Source organism: Prionailurus bengalensis, chromosome A2, assembly GCF_016509475.1.
Source record: "Prionailurus bengalensis isolate Pbe53 chromosome A2, Fcat_Pben_1.1_paternal_pri, whole genome shotgun sequence".
In the NCBI taxonomy this organism is placed as follows: domain Eukaryota; kingdom Metazoa; phylum Chordata; class Mammalia; order Carnivora; family Felidae; genus Prionailurus; species Prionailurus bengalensis.
Window position 1 is genome coordinate 108,613,773 of NC_057348.1, and position 13,351 is coordinate 108,627,123.

Here is a 13,351-nt window from a genome sequence, read left to right on the forward strand (position 1 = left end):
ATGGAAACCCTTTATCACCATCCAACCCCAGAGACAAGGCAGCTTCAAATTTATTTACAGAGATCTGTTAAAAGGCTGTTGCCAGAATGTCAAGAGATGATAAGTATCTGAAATAAGTCCAGGAAATATTGAGAAAGGAGGATCAAAAGTCACAAGTTATTTCAGTAGCTACAGGACTGGTGACATTATTATCTAGGCTGAAAGATGTAGAAAAGTGAGTAGGTCTATTGGTTAAGCTCAAGGCATCATTTAGATTTAAGTCACCTATAGGACATCTAGTAAAATTACTCTTAGGAAATTGTAAATAAATACCAAACATTCATGGGGAAAACACAGAATAGAATTATCAGGAAAGTTGAGGAACATATGTATTTACTAAGCAAATATTTAAGGATAATTTACCAACCATTAAAAACTATAGGTACTCATGGGGAACCTGGGTAGCTCAGTTGGTTAAGCGTCCAACTTCAGCTCAGGTCACGATCTCGTGGTTTGTGGGTTCGATCCCTGCATGAGGCTCTGTGCTGACAGCTCAGAGCATGGAGCCTACTTCAGATTCTGTGTCTCCCTCTCTCTCTGCCCCTCCCTCATTCATGTTCTGTCTCTTTAAAAAATAAACATTAAAAAATAAAAAATAAAAATTACAGGCACTCAGAAGGATGAGTAAGGCTGGGGAAAATCATATAGGCAAATTTAACACAAGGAGATGACAGGTATATCGGAGGTATGTTCACAGGCTGAAGGAAATAAGAGAAGCACCAATCCTTTCACAATATTAGTTACTATTTTTTTTAACTGACACATTATGTAAGTTCTACAAAATTTAACCTGAGTTCAGGGCAATTCAAACTTTATCTGCCTTACACCTAAATTAGACATTATCTGAAGTCCTTCATTGACCAGAAGTATAGTTTTAATATTAATCCATCTTCTACACAACTTACCCAGTAGCCTCCTTCTAAAACACATTTGTTGGGGCGCCTGGGTGTCTCGGTCTATTAAGCGTCCAACAAGCTCAGGTGATGATCTCACAGTTTACAAGTTTGAGCCCCACATCAGGCTCTGCACGGACAGCTCAGAACCTGGACCCTGCTCCGGATTCTGGGTCTCCCTCTCTCTCTGTTCCTTCCCCACTCGCACTCTGGCTCTCTCTCAAAAATAAACATTAAAAAAAAAATACACTCCTTGTAATTTATTATCTTTAGTCTTCTCTCTAGTTCGCTCTTATCTCCCATGATAGTTTCACCCCTTTACAGTCTTTCACTTTGCAATTTAGTTTCCTCAGCACTAACTCTCAACTGACAAATGATCTAGGAAACTACCTGTGGCATTTTTCATGAACTCTGTTCTTTCTAATCTACATCCTTCGATCATGAAAGAAGTCATAACTAAGAGTAGGAATGAAATCTGCCTCAACAGTAGGCCAAAGAGATGGAACAAAAAAATGATCTGTTCAACAATGTGAATGAATTTCAAAATCATTATGTTTTAAACTAGTAAGCCACACACAGAAGACTACACCTCTAGGATTCCATTTGTAAGACTGCTAGAAGGTGAAAAACTATACAGGCAGAAAACAGATCCATGATGGCTAAGCCTGGGAATGGGGAAAATGAATTCACTACACATTTGGCCACGTGATTTGTACTATCCAATAGGAGAAGTGACAGTGTCGCAGTTGCAAAGGTTGTAAATCTAACCTTTAAAAAACCTTGCAGCTTACCACTCTCTTATACCTTTGTCACTTCCATAAAAGAACATACCTGGAATAAACTGCTGATCAAAGAAAGGCAAAGCATGGAAAATTGTCCAGTGTATATACACCTGCAGTGTGAGGCAGAGCTACCCCAAAACAGAGCTATCTAGCCAAGTCCATATCAGAATCTCAGCTAACCCACAGGCACATGAGCATAAATTAATGTTGAACTACCATGTTCTTGGATGGTTTATTACCACCATGGATATAGCTATGGCAAACTAAGTTGTTGGAAAAGTTTTCTGAAATTTACCGACAACTAGGAAGACTTTAATGACTATTCTCTAATACAGCAAGCAACTCTAAGTAATAAACTACAAATATATGCAGAAGGAGTCTCAATAATGTCTACCAAAAGTCATGGAGAAATATTACCAGTAAGACTCTCTTCATAGATATATTCATAACCAAGTAATTTTAGGAAACTCTAGTTATTTGTTAAGATTGTAGAGGTAGACAAGAAAATTATTAGCACAAAATTAAAATAGGAGTGAAGGGAATGCAGGACAAGGATGAAAACAAAAAGGAGAATACTGAAGACATCAAGTAAAATACCAGCAATGTTTTATTTCTTAAGCTGGATGATAAAGACAAGATTAAATACCTATTTTCTTTTAAAACAGTCTATCAAATATATGTAATACATGCTAAGGAATATATTTTATCAAACATGCATATTAACACACATGTACACAAAAGCCTTGCCGCATAGAGAAAGAATTAAGACCTGAACACCTGTCCCTCATGCACAGAGAGCTAAAACTGTGGTCCCTAGACAGGATGAACTTCATAGTGCAGTTACAGACTGGTGAGGATCCATTATAGCAAGATGATCTGGATACACTGGAAAGTTATCTAGGAACACCTGGATTTCAGTATTTCTTCTGTAATAGGTAACAAGGTATTCTGAGGAACTTAATAAATCCCATTAGCTACAAGGAGGGTTTTTTTGTTTGTTTGTTTTTGTGTTTTGTTTTGTTTTTTAATCAAAAAGTATAAAGCAAGTGAGTGAGAACACTGCCCAATAGATAGGTCACTTTCTGCACGTCCTCTGTATGTTGTATGAATTCCATCCTGGATGAGTAGAGTATGCCCCTGGCAAACAACAACTGCTCCAGACCATTACACCTAACTTTGGCCACCAGCCTTTGATGTACTGAGACCCTTGCATTTCATATACTACACTAGCCCTTGTCTCTAGCATAGATGGAGCAAATAAAATTTGTACCACTAGTAAAAAGCCTCAAAGTACACTAATACACAATCTCTAACCTCATTTTCCTTGAGTAAACTGTCCATGATACAACAACTGAGTTGTCAAACAACAATTTTAATGTCATACTCATTTTTATCTTAGTAGTGAAAATACCTACAATAGAAGATTTTCAGTTTTTGCCTGAATTTTTCTGAGGACATCATCAAGTAAAATACTGTATACTTGAAATTGTTTTAAGATTTTTATTTCATTCTTAATTTTAGGGAGAAAGAGAGCACAGGAGCAGGGGAGCCAGGCAGCAGCTGGGGGGGTGGGGGGGGGAGGGAAAAGAGAGACAGAGAAAGAGTATCTTTTGTGCGTGTATGTGGAAATAAGATGAAACGTTTATTTTTGGTATCACACAAGAACACAGCTAAGTAATCCAACTCTACTGCAGCATTATAAAAATCATCCCTTCACCACAGGGTAAGATTTAAATGCATCTGCACAAGTATGCATGCTATATTAAAGGAGAAAGGTTGCTGCTGTCCTGCCAAGAACTTACGGCCCCTATCCAGGTCCTACTCCAATACTGGTGGTCCCAATGGTTTTATTGAAATAAATCATGTTTAAAAAATAAAGCATTAAAAAAGACAAGTCAAAATGTCTCAGTAACCATATACCCATCTCAAACTTCATCTATTTAAATGTTATATTTGCCTCTCGTTAATAAGCTTTTATTTCACTCAAACTGAGCAATAAATCTTCCATACTGACATATCTTCCTTGCCCAATTAGTCCAAAGGAAGAAAAAAACTGCAATGATTAATAAAGAAAAATGTAGGAATTAACACACCCTTTTGTTTTTAAATCTTTTTAAGGATTAAAAAGTGTTTAAAGTTTGTAATTCCTAGTAGGAAAACATCATCTGAATGAAAACCCTAATGGTAAATCACTGTAAAATGTTTCAGTTGCATGTGGGGCAGAGGGGTAGGGATTATCTTCACAGCACCCCAGCTTTCTCCATGAGAACGTCAGAGATACGCTGGTTTGTATTACTGTGACATCCAATAGGTGATCGAAGTTGCTTTTCCTTCAGCAAGGGCTTTGTTTGTCAGAAAGGCATTATGCTTGACCTCCAAATTTGGCTGACAATTTACAATGAGATTCATAACCTTTGGGCTACTCTGATATTTTGACGTATTTGCTGGGTTCTGGGCCACATCCTGGAAGGCCACCATAACTTCTGGATCCTGCATGGCTGCAAGAACCTTCTGGGTCACTAAGAATTTCATTCAGCCCAGGCATTCCTGCCATTCCAGGCATTCCTCCCTCCCCCACCCCCATTCCAGGCATGCCTCCAGGAAAATTACCAGGCATTCCCCCAGGAAAGCCACCTGGGAAAGAGTCATACTGAGCTCCTGATCTGTCTGCCTTTTTCCTCCCTCTGGGCTCTCATGTTCTTCCGAGCCTTCTTAACCCTTTCTATTCTTCCTTTGATCTCTCGCTCTTCACGTTTTTGCTCACACTTTCTCCAACGTTCAGCAATTTTCTGGGCCCTTGGTTGAACTTTTTCCAACATTGCACGAGCATCTTCATCATAATCCAGTTTACAAGCAAGGGCAATATCATGTGCTGCTTCTTCCCAATGGCCCAGAAGTCAGTGTGCTTTCCCTCACCCCTTGTAAGACTGAGCTGAATCAGGATTTATTTCAATAGTTCTGTCACAGTCTCAGATGGCAGCATTTGGCTTCTGTAATTTGATGATGACACTGGCTCTCTTGGCATATAGAATGGCCAAGAGAGGATTCAGTTTGATGGCATCCATGAACAAGTCAATGGCATCCCGTAGTTCACCATCATTTAGGGCATCAATGGCAGCCACTTTTTTATCATTTGCCTGATCCATCATTTCCTCAGTTATCTCTACATTTTCATCTCCCATTTCTTGATGGGAATCAGTATCTGGCTCAATCACACCTTCATTGTCAATTTCTAGATCACTTTCCTCACTTGATGGTTCATCTGTCTTTATGTTTTCCTCCACCTTCTTACTATCTGTTTTTTCTCCCTTGATATTGTCTTCTGATTTAGTTTTATGAGTAACAGGTGGTATTTTACCCTCCATGCTCTCTACCCACTCCGGCAGGAAGCACATTTCCTTGGTGTGCAGAACGCTCGGATCCTGCTTACACATTTTCATGAAGGCCTGAAGCTCACTCACTTTGCAGGGGTCCATGGTCCAGAGGCGGTGGTGGGTGGCCGACGCAGCTAAGGTTGTGGCCCCATTCCAGGCGCAGGTACTAACTTAGAGTGACCGTGTGGAGAAAGAGAGTATCTTAAGCAGGCTCCACACTCAGCACAGAGCCTGATGCAGGGCTCTATCCCATGACCTTGAGATCATGACCCCAGCTGAAACCCAGAGATGGACATTCAACCAACTGAGCTACACAGGTGCCTCTACTTGAAATTGTTTTAAGTTTATAGTACATGTATTAGATGCTTACCCTGCCTACCCACCCCCCCCCCCGGCCTTTTTTTTTTTTTTTTTTTTTTTAAGGAAAATGCCTAATCTACAGTCCATGGTAAAGAGGCATCAACCATGTTTTATTTCCTGTCATTTCTTCCCTCTCCAACCCCATTCTGGTGTTTGGTCTATTGCATCAGGACCTATCAACAGAGTAGCCAATCTACCAGATGATCTGTGGCTTATGGTCTGGATGAATAAATAAAGCAGAGTAAATCACATTCCATCTGCAAGAAATTTGAACTACGACATAACAAAACAATCTGCAAGCTGTGAAAGGAAGCCAAACTTACAATGGCACACATTGTTCTTACAGCGGAAGAGATATGGCAAGTAAAACTCAAGTTACAGGAAACAGAAATCATAAATTAAGCAGAGGAATAGAAAAAATGGATTAATCATAAAGCAACAAAAACCCTAGTTCTAACAAATGTGTCAACAACTTGCCAGTTACCAATTCCATTTCTCCAGAAACTTAGAGTCTGTCTTGGAAAACCTGAAGTCTCCTTTCTTTGCAAAACCAAGAGATAGTCAAGGAGATACCCTGAACACTGGAAAGTTAAAGGAACAGGAAGAATTGTTAATAGAGGCAATTCACCTCAAAATTCTCCTACAAAGCTGGTGACTGTGTAATTGTAACAACATCACTGCTGTTTGTAAATATGGTCACGATCCAAAAATCTTTCCCTAAACAATATTTCAAATATCACACTGAAACCCTCCAAGAGTGAACTCTGGCAACTCTTTCACAATACATGTGAAATCCGCCATATCAGCTTAACTTCGGCATGAACTTCTAGAATCTTCCACCACGCTAAGTGGTTTAGAGTGCCTTATATAGTCTCAGGTTCAAGGATTTCATTTTTAACTATAAATACGTGTGTACAATACATCTACTATATAACCAACATCAAAAGGAATGGTACTTACTCTTTTTAGAACACTATGTTGGTAACATATGGTGCATAGGAAACATAACGGAAAATGATCATCTGTCCAAAAACTGTTCGAAATTTAGTCTTTATGCTAAAAAAAAAAACATGGTCTAAGAGTAGTCTTTCATAAAAAAGATGTGGAATATATTTTAACTAAGAAAAACTAAAGGGAAAAAAAAAAGCTGAGAGAGAATACTGAGAACAAAACAGAGGACTCCTACCCACTGCCAGGTATCAGTCTTCTGAAGGAAATGCATTCCCTCCTTGATTAATAATCATTATTTCCCGAGTGTTGACAGTTATTCTCTGATATTCAATGTGAGCAAAAACACACTCTCTCCCCCAAAAGGATTTTCATATTAAACAGACATCTAACAGACACAGGCCTAAATTAAATACAAAAAAGTAAAAAAAAAAAAAACAAAAAAGCAACTAATTAGTTTTCATTGTGAAAATATCAAGAGAAGGAAATATATGTAGATACTAAAGAAAGAAATGTCTCTTAAAATGTAGATGTCATGGAATCAAGAAAAATCATCTGCCCTACTCATCACTCATCACTCATCACAGAGGTACTATTTCTCTACGGAATTCTCACATGGGAAGATTTAAGACCAATCAAGTCCTGTATGAGCTAAAATTATCTTAATTTTTAGGCACTGGGATCACAGAAAAGATGAAAAAATATTCTCAGAATAAACTTACCAATCTTAATATATGTCACTTATATATTTTTATACATTTCATTCATTACATATTCACTGTTTTATGTGTTATGTTTTGAGGTTAGGAGAGAGAGAGAAACAAATTCAAAACATACCAGAAGAGTTCTTACCCCAATCTTGAGGAGTTTATGTTGTGTGATCTTTTTCCATAAAGTGTGCTTGTGAAAGATTTGAGTGATTTCCCTGAAAACTAGAAACTATCTTACTTGATCATGCAAATGCACAGCAAAAAGATATAGAACTTTCTTCCTGATGAAACTTTAAGTTGGACCAACTGGGAACTAATTTTGTCTAGTGCCTGAAAACTACCAAATCATGAAAAAGCCCCTATATTTCCCCCAGCCAGTGCCATTTCTGATTGCCTTGTCACAATGTAAAAGAAAAATAAGAGTTAGAATCTTTTTGTCTTTCTAGGTTGAAATAAAGTCAAAGTAAGTGCCAGGAGTAGGGCATTCCAATTCATTTTCATGTTTTTAACTTTGTCCCTTTTTTCCGCAAAAAGTAGAAATATGTCTATGCACCCTTTCAATCACCTCCCTGAGAGAAATAGTCTTCCTTTCTCATTTCCAATAGTGGGGATGTAGCAAGATTCTCACACAAAGTTGTGACATCGAGGTTTTCCTTTTTCCAGGAAGCAACTTTATTCGTGCCAGCACGGCTCAGTCGGGCTGAGCCCTAAACTGAGCCCCGAACGCCATATGGCAGAGTTTTTAATATATTTCCTAGTTCTTTGTCTCCCATATATGGTAACACACACAAACATGCAGTCTGATTAAGTGATCTCATGTTACAAATCGTGAGGGATGTTGTCACATACACACATAGCCAGGTTACTTTGAAGTTTCTGTGTGTGTGTTTGTGTGTGTGTGTGTGTGTGTTTTCTTGTCTTAAGGAAGGGACCCTACCAAGGGAGGGCTCCAATTCACTCCACATGAAATCGGCTATCTTCAAAAGGATCACAGCCTTGGAGAAAAATAAGGGAAGGTGGCTAATATAAAAGGTGTCAAGTAACCTTGAACACTGGGGCTCAGAGCACATGTTGTGCAGACAAAAAAAAAAAAAAAAGTAACTCAAAGGAAATAGCTTCTGGAGACCAGCATTGCTCTCCACAGGGTAAAATACTCTTTCTTTCATACATTCATTTCATTGAAACACTTCCTAAGGTAAACGGTGTATTTGTCTTGAAATTTTTATGTCAGTATATTTATATCAATGTGTACCCTTATCTACGTATAATTTATCAATACATGCACTAAGGAGGAAGGGGAAGCTCCTTGGCTCAGCAATAAAGGGGCAATGTGCAACATACACTCATTCTACCCCACCTTACACAGAAGTGGAAGTTCAACACAGCTAACAAGGGTGTGTTCCATCACTGACTTGCTACAAAATCCTAGGCCATATTCACCACCACACATGCCTTTGCCCAAGGTTAATGCACACTTGGCCTAATTTTAGTCTCTTTTCCGTTTCCATAAAGCTCAAAGAGGCTTCCTGTTACAACTTCTCTCATCTATTTTCAAAAACTACATACATGTTGTACCTTAGGACAGTAATTTTAACCACACTCACTGCACGCTTAGTGGGAGAAAATGTCTGCCAATTTGTCCAGGATACCTTGAGGGTTTTTGTTTTGTTTTTTGTTGTTTGGTTTTTTGTTTTGTTTTGTTTTGTTTTGTTTTTTACTTTACTGAGTCTCCTGAACGATTCTAGAATCCTGCCTTAATTTCTAACTGAAAGTTTATATATCCTGGACATTTCATCGTGCAAATACTCTGATCAAATGCAGAAAAACCTAAATAGACTACATTCAAAATACCACCAATCTTGTTTCAAATCTTGTTAGAAGTACTATAGAGTACTGCACCAAGATTATGTCATAATAGTTTGGAAACAAATTAAAAAATTGTTGCTTTCTTTATAAAAATCACACATGTGTAACTCTCCACCTACAATTTTGTTGATGAAATCCTCACTACTGTGTTTTGAAGGAGAAAACAGTAATCTGGGGTCCTTTTTAACATGATAGCCTGCCAACCCTCCAATAACACAGTACACACTGCAGGCCACAGAAGGCCAAGTGGATCCTTTCCTACTAGCTTTCTAGACAGCTTGTATAAAATACCTGCACTTCAATCATTAAAATAATTAAGACACACTATAACCCCACTATGGCAAACTTCAAAAAACTAGAATTCTAGCCAGAAACATTATCATTCACAAAATCACTTAAGGTTCAACTTTACAACACAGGTTTTTATATTTTTTTATGTATTTTTGTATTTTTTATATTTATATTTTATATAAATATATATAATCTGAGGTTCAAAAGAGTCCATTTTTAACTGTAAATAATTGTGTACAATACATCTACTATTCAACCAACATCTAAAGGAATGGTACCTACTTTTTTTGGGGGGGGGCGGCACAAGTGAGCCAGGGGCAGACAGAGAGAGAAAGAACATCCCACGAGAATCAGAGGGAGAGAGAAAGAAGCAGGGTTCACCTGAAGCAGGGCTCAAGTTCACAAGCAGGGTTCAAGCATCTGAGACAAAGACAGATGCTTAACCAACTGAACCACCCAGGTGTCCAATACTTACTCTTTTTAAAATACATTGGTAATATATGGTGGACTTGGCAGAATAGAAAATGATCATTTGTCCAAAAACTGTAAAAAATTTAGTGTGTGTGTATGTGTGTATATACACACACTAGTGTGTATAGATATATCTATATCTAGATATATAGATACCTATATATATATATATATATAGATATAGATATATCTATAGATCTGTATAGATCTATAGATACATCTATACACACACACCATTTTAATCAGCAATTAATATCTAAGAGACAAGTCAGGTTTATTCAAGGTCCAGGCTATAATGAATTTAGCACTGGGAGTGATTAGACACTTGTAAGATCATGATTTTAGTCTTTTACAGATTACTTCCTTCCTTATGTTACTATGAATTTGAAAAAAAGGGGCAAGAAATTTTGAATACTAAACACCTTCAAGAAGTAATCTATTTTCAAAGTGTATCTCAAAAACATCAAACATATTCTTACTAAAATTTAGTATAAATCATATGCCTTTGAAATGCAAAATTTTTACCCTTTGGATTATCTGACAACTGTTTTTCTGCAGTAATTTTTTTTTTAAATTGTAATTTATCATGGCTTAGGAAATCAGCTAACGAAACATTAGAAAGATATATGGAATCAAATTAAGGACTTCTTGTACATGGATTCGGTGATGTCTATTTTGGGTGACTGGAGTTTTTTAATTTTTTTCTTTTTACCTTTTGACCCCCTTTACTCATTTCTCCACCCACCCCTCACTTCCTACCTCTGGCAACCACTAATCTCTTCTCTGTACCCATGAACTTGAGTTTTGTTTTTAAGACTCCACATAAGAGATATTTTCTTTATTCACCATCTATTGGCACTTTGGTTGTTTCCCTATGTTGGCTATTGCAAATAATGCTGCAATGAATGTAGGTGCACAGATATCTTTTTGAGAGTTTTCCTTTTCTTTTAATAGATATCCAGAAGTGGAAGTGCTGAATCATGGCAGTTCTTTGAGAAACCTCCACACGATTTTCCAGGATGGCCGCACCGAGTTAGACTCCATCAACACTGCAGGATGGTTCCCTCTATTCCACATTCTCACCAACACTTGTTATTTCTTGGCTTTTTTATACTCTGCCTTCTGACAGGTGTTGAGAGGAGATCTCATTGTGGTTCTGATATGCATTTCCCTGACTGGTGAAGGTGAGCAGGTTTTTATGTACCTGTTGGTCAGCTGCAGGTGTTCTTGAAAAAATGTATTCAGATTACGTGCCTGTTTTTTAGCTATTTCTCTATTGACTTGTAGTTCTTTGTATACTTTTGACATAAACCCCTTATCAGAAAGAAGATTTTTAAGCATGTCCTCCCATTCGGTAACTTGTATTTTGATTTCTTTCCTTCAGAATGTAGATACAGATTTCAGTCTGATGTAGTCTCACTTATCTGTTGTCCTTATTTTTGGTGTCAGATGCAAAAAAACAAAACAAAACCAAAAAAACCATCATTGCCCCGATCAACGTCAAGGAGCCTACCACCTATGTATGGTTGAAGTTTTATGGTTTCAGTTCTTATGTTCAAGTATTTATTCCATTTTTAAGTTATTTTTTGTGTATGGTGTAAGATACTGGTCCAGTTTCCTCCATAAACACATGGCTGTCTAGCTTCACCAACACAATTTATTGGAAAGACTGTCCTTTTCCCATCTGTTCTTGATTTGTTATAAAGTAACCATATACCTACGTGTTTATTTCTCAAGTGTTCAAAAGAGTTCAATACCTTTTCCTGAATTTACCAACCTAGAAATGGTTGCATAACCAAACACAGGAGCTCAAAATTCTATTTCAGTTTCCTATAGCTTTCTTTCTTCCCAGTGATAAGCTCTATGAAAGTTTATAAAATGCATTAATCCGTTACACACACACATTAACAGCTGCTGTATGTGTAGAACTGTGCAAAGCATTAAGAACAAATTGACTGCATTCTTAAAGTTCTATAGCACAAATAAACATTTAATTTTGTCAACTTATTGGGGCGCCTGGGTGGCGCAGTCGGTTAAGCGTCCGACTTCAGCCAGGTCACGATCTCGCAGTCCGGGAGTTCGAGACCCACGTCGGGCTCTGCGCTGATGGCTCAGAGCCTGGAGCCTGTTTCCGATTCTGTGTCTCCCTCTCTCTCTGCCCCTCCCCCATTCATGCTCTGTCTCTCTCTGTCCCAAAAATAAATAAACGTTGAAAAACAAAATTAAAAAAAAAAAAAAATTTTGTCAACTTATTAATTCCTCATTATATATAAAAGATATGGCTGATGATACAGCTTAGTAAAACTTAAGTACATTTCTATTCTCCAGCTAAGTATGCAAGATTGCCTTCGTCGTTACTTGTCCCCACTACTCACCTCTGCGTATCTTGTCTGTAACTAGCTGAAATAAAAAGTTAAAGTAAATCGATAAAATTATCTAGAGGTCCATTGGTTTCTTCTGCAAAAATGTACTTGTTTCTCACGATAGTACTAGCTATGATCCACAGAATATGCTCCTCATGCAAATAAGTTTGGGAAATGCTAGCTTAAAGTTTAGCAACTTTGCATCAGGCCTTGGTTACTAATATCCACTTTAAATATTCAAATGAGGACTATTATGCCTAGAATTTCCCAAATATATTTTACCATATATATTGGCCTTTTCCCAAAACTTACTATCTTCAAGAATATTCCATGATACCCAGTTTAGAAAATTATGATTTAACATTTCTGAGTTCAGCTTTTTCACTCATTCTCTTTCTGCAGAATATACTCACAATCCCACCCTCTCAAATCAGGTAAATCATATCTACTTTATGGTAATTAAAAAGCAGAGGCAGGCACAAATGTACATGTTAGAGAAGTATGTTCACAACTTACAGAAAAAGACATTTAAAAGACATATATTTAGGGGCGCCTGGGTGGCGCAGTCGGTTAAGCGTCCGACTTCAGCCAGGTCACGATCTCGCGGTCCGTGAGTTCGAGCCCCGCGTCGGGCTCTGGGCTGATGGCTCAGAGCCTGGAGCCTGTTTCCGATTCTGTGTCTCCCTCTCTCTCTGCCCCTCCCCCATTCATGCTCTGTCTCTCTCTGTCCCAAAAATAAATAAACGTTGAAAAAAAATAAATAAAAAAAAAATAAAAGACATATATTTAGTATCAGAATATTATTAATAAGTCACATATTGGTTATGGCAAGTAAATAGCATATGGTCAAGAATCAACTTGTGTATATGGGGCCCCTGGGTGGCTCAGTCGGTTAACTGGCCAACTTCAGCTTAGGTCATGATCTCACTGCCCCTAAGTTCAAGTCCCGCATCAGGCTCTGTGCTGACAACTCAGAGCCTGAAGCCTGCTTCAGATTCCATGTCTCCCTCTCTCTCTGCTGCCTCTCTCCCATTCACACTCTCTCTCTCAAAAATGAATACATGTTCAAAAAATTAAAAAAAAAAAAAGAATCAACTTGTGCATACTTGGCTCTTGCATATTTGACTTGACAGTCCTACACTCAGACATAACTGAGAGTTACAAATGTCACATAAAAAAACAAGGAATATAGTTACTTGTTGAGGGCACCGAAATTCTTTTCTCTGTAAAAACAACAAGAACATTGACAGGTAT

The 13,351-nt window shown here is 37.8% G+C and overlaps 1 protein-coding gene and 1 pseudogene across 2 annotated transcripts in view; both read right to left on the reverse strand.

Moving 5' to 3' along the window:
* CRPPA (CDP-L-ribitol pyrophosphorylase A) overlaps positions 1 to 13,351 on the reverse strand; it is a 325,460-nt gene that overhangs the window by 231,965 nt on the left and 80,144 nt on the right. The gene's annotated exons all lie outside the window — the stretch shown is intronic.
* On the reverse strand, positions 4,040 to 5,326 carry LOC122487955 (annotated as a pseudogene).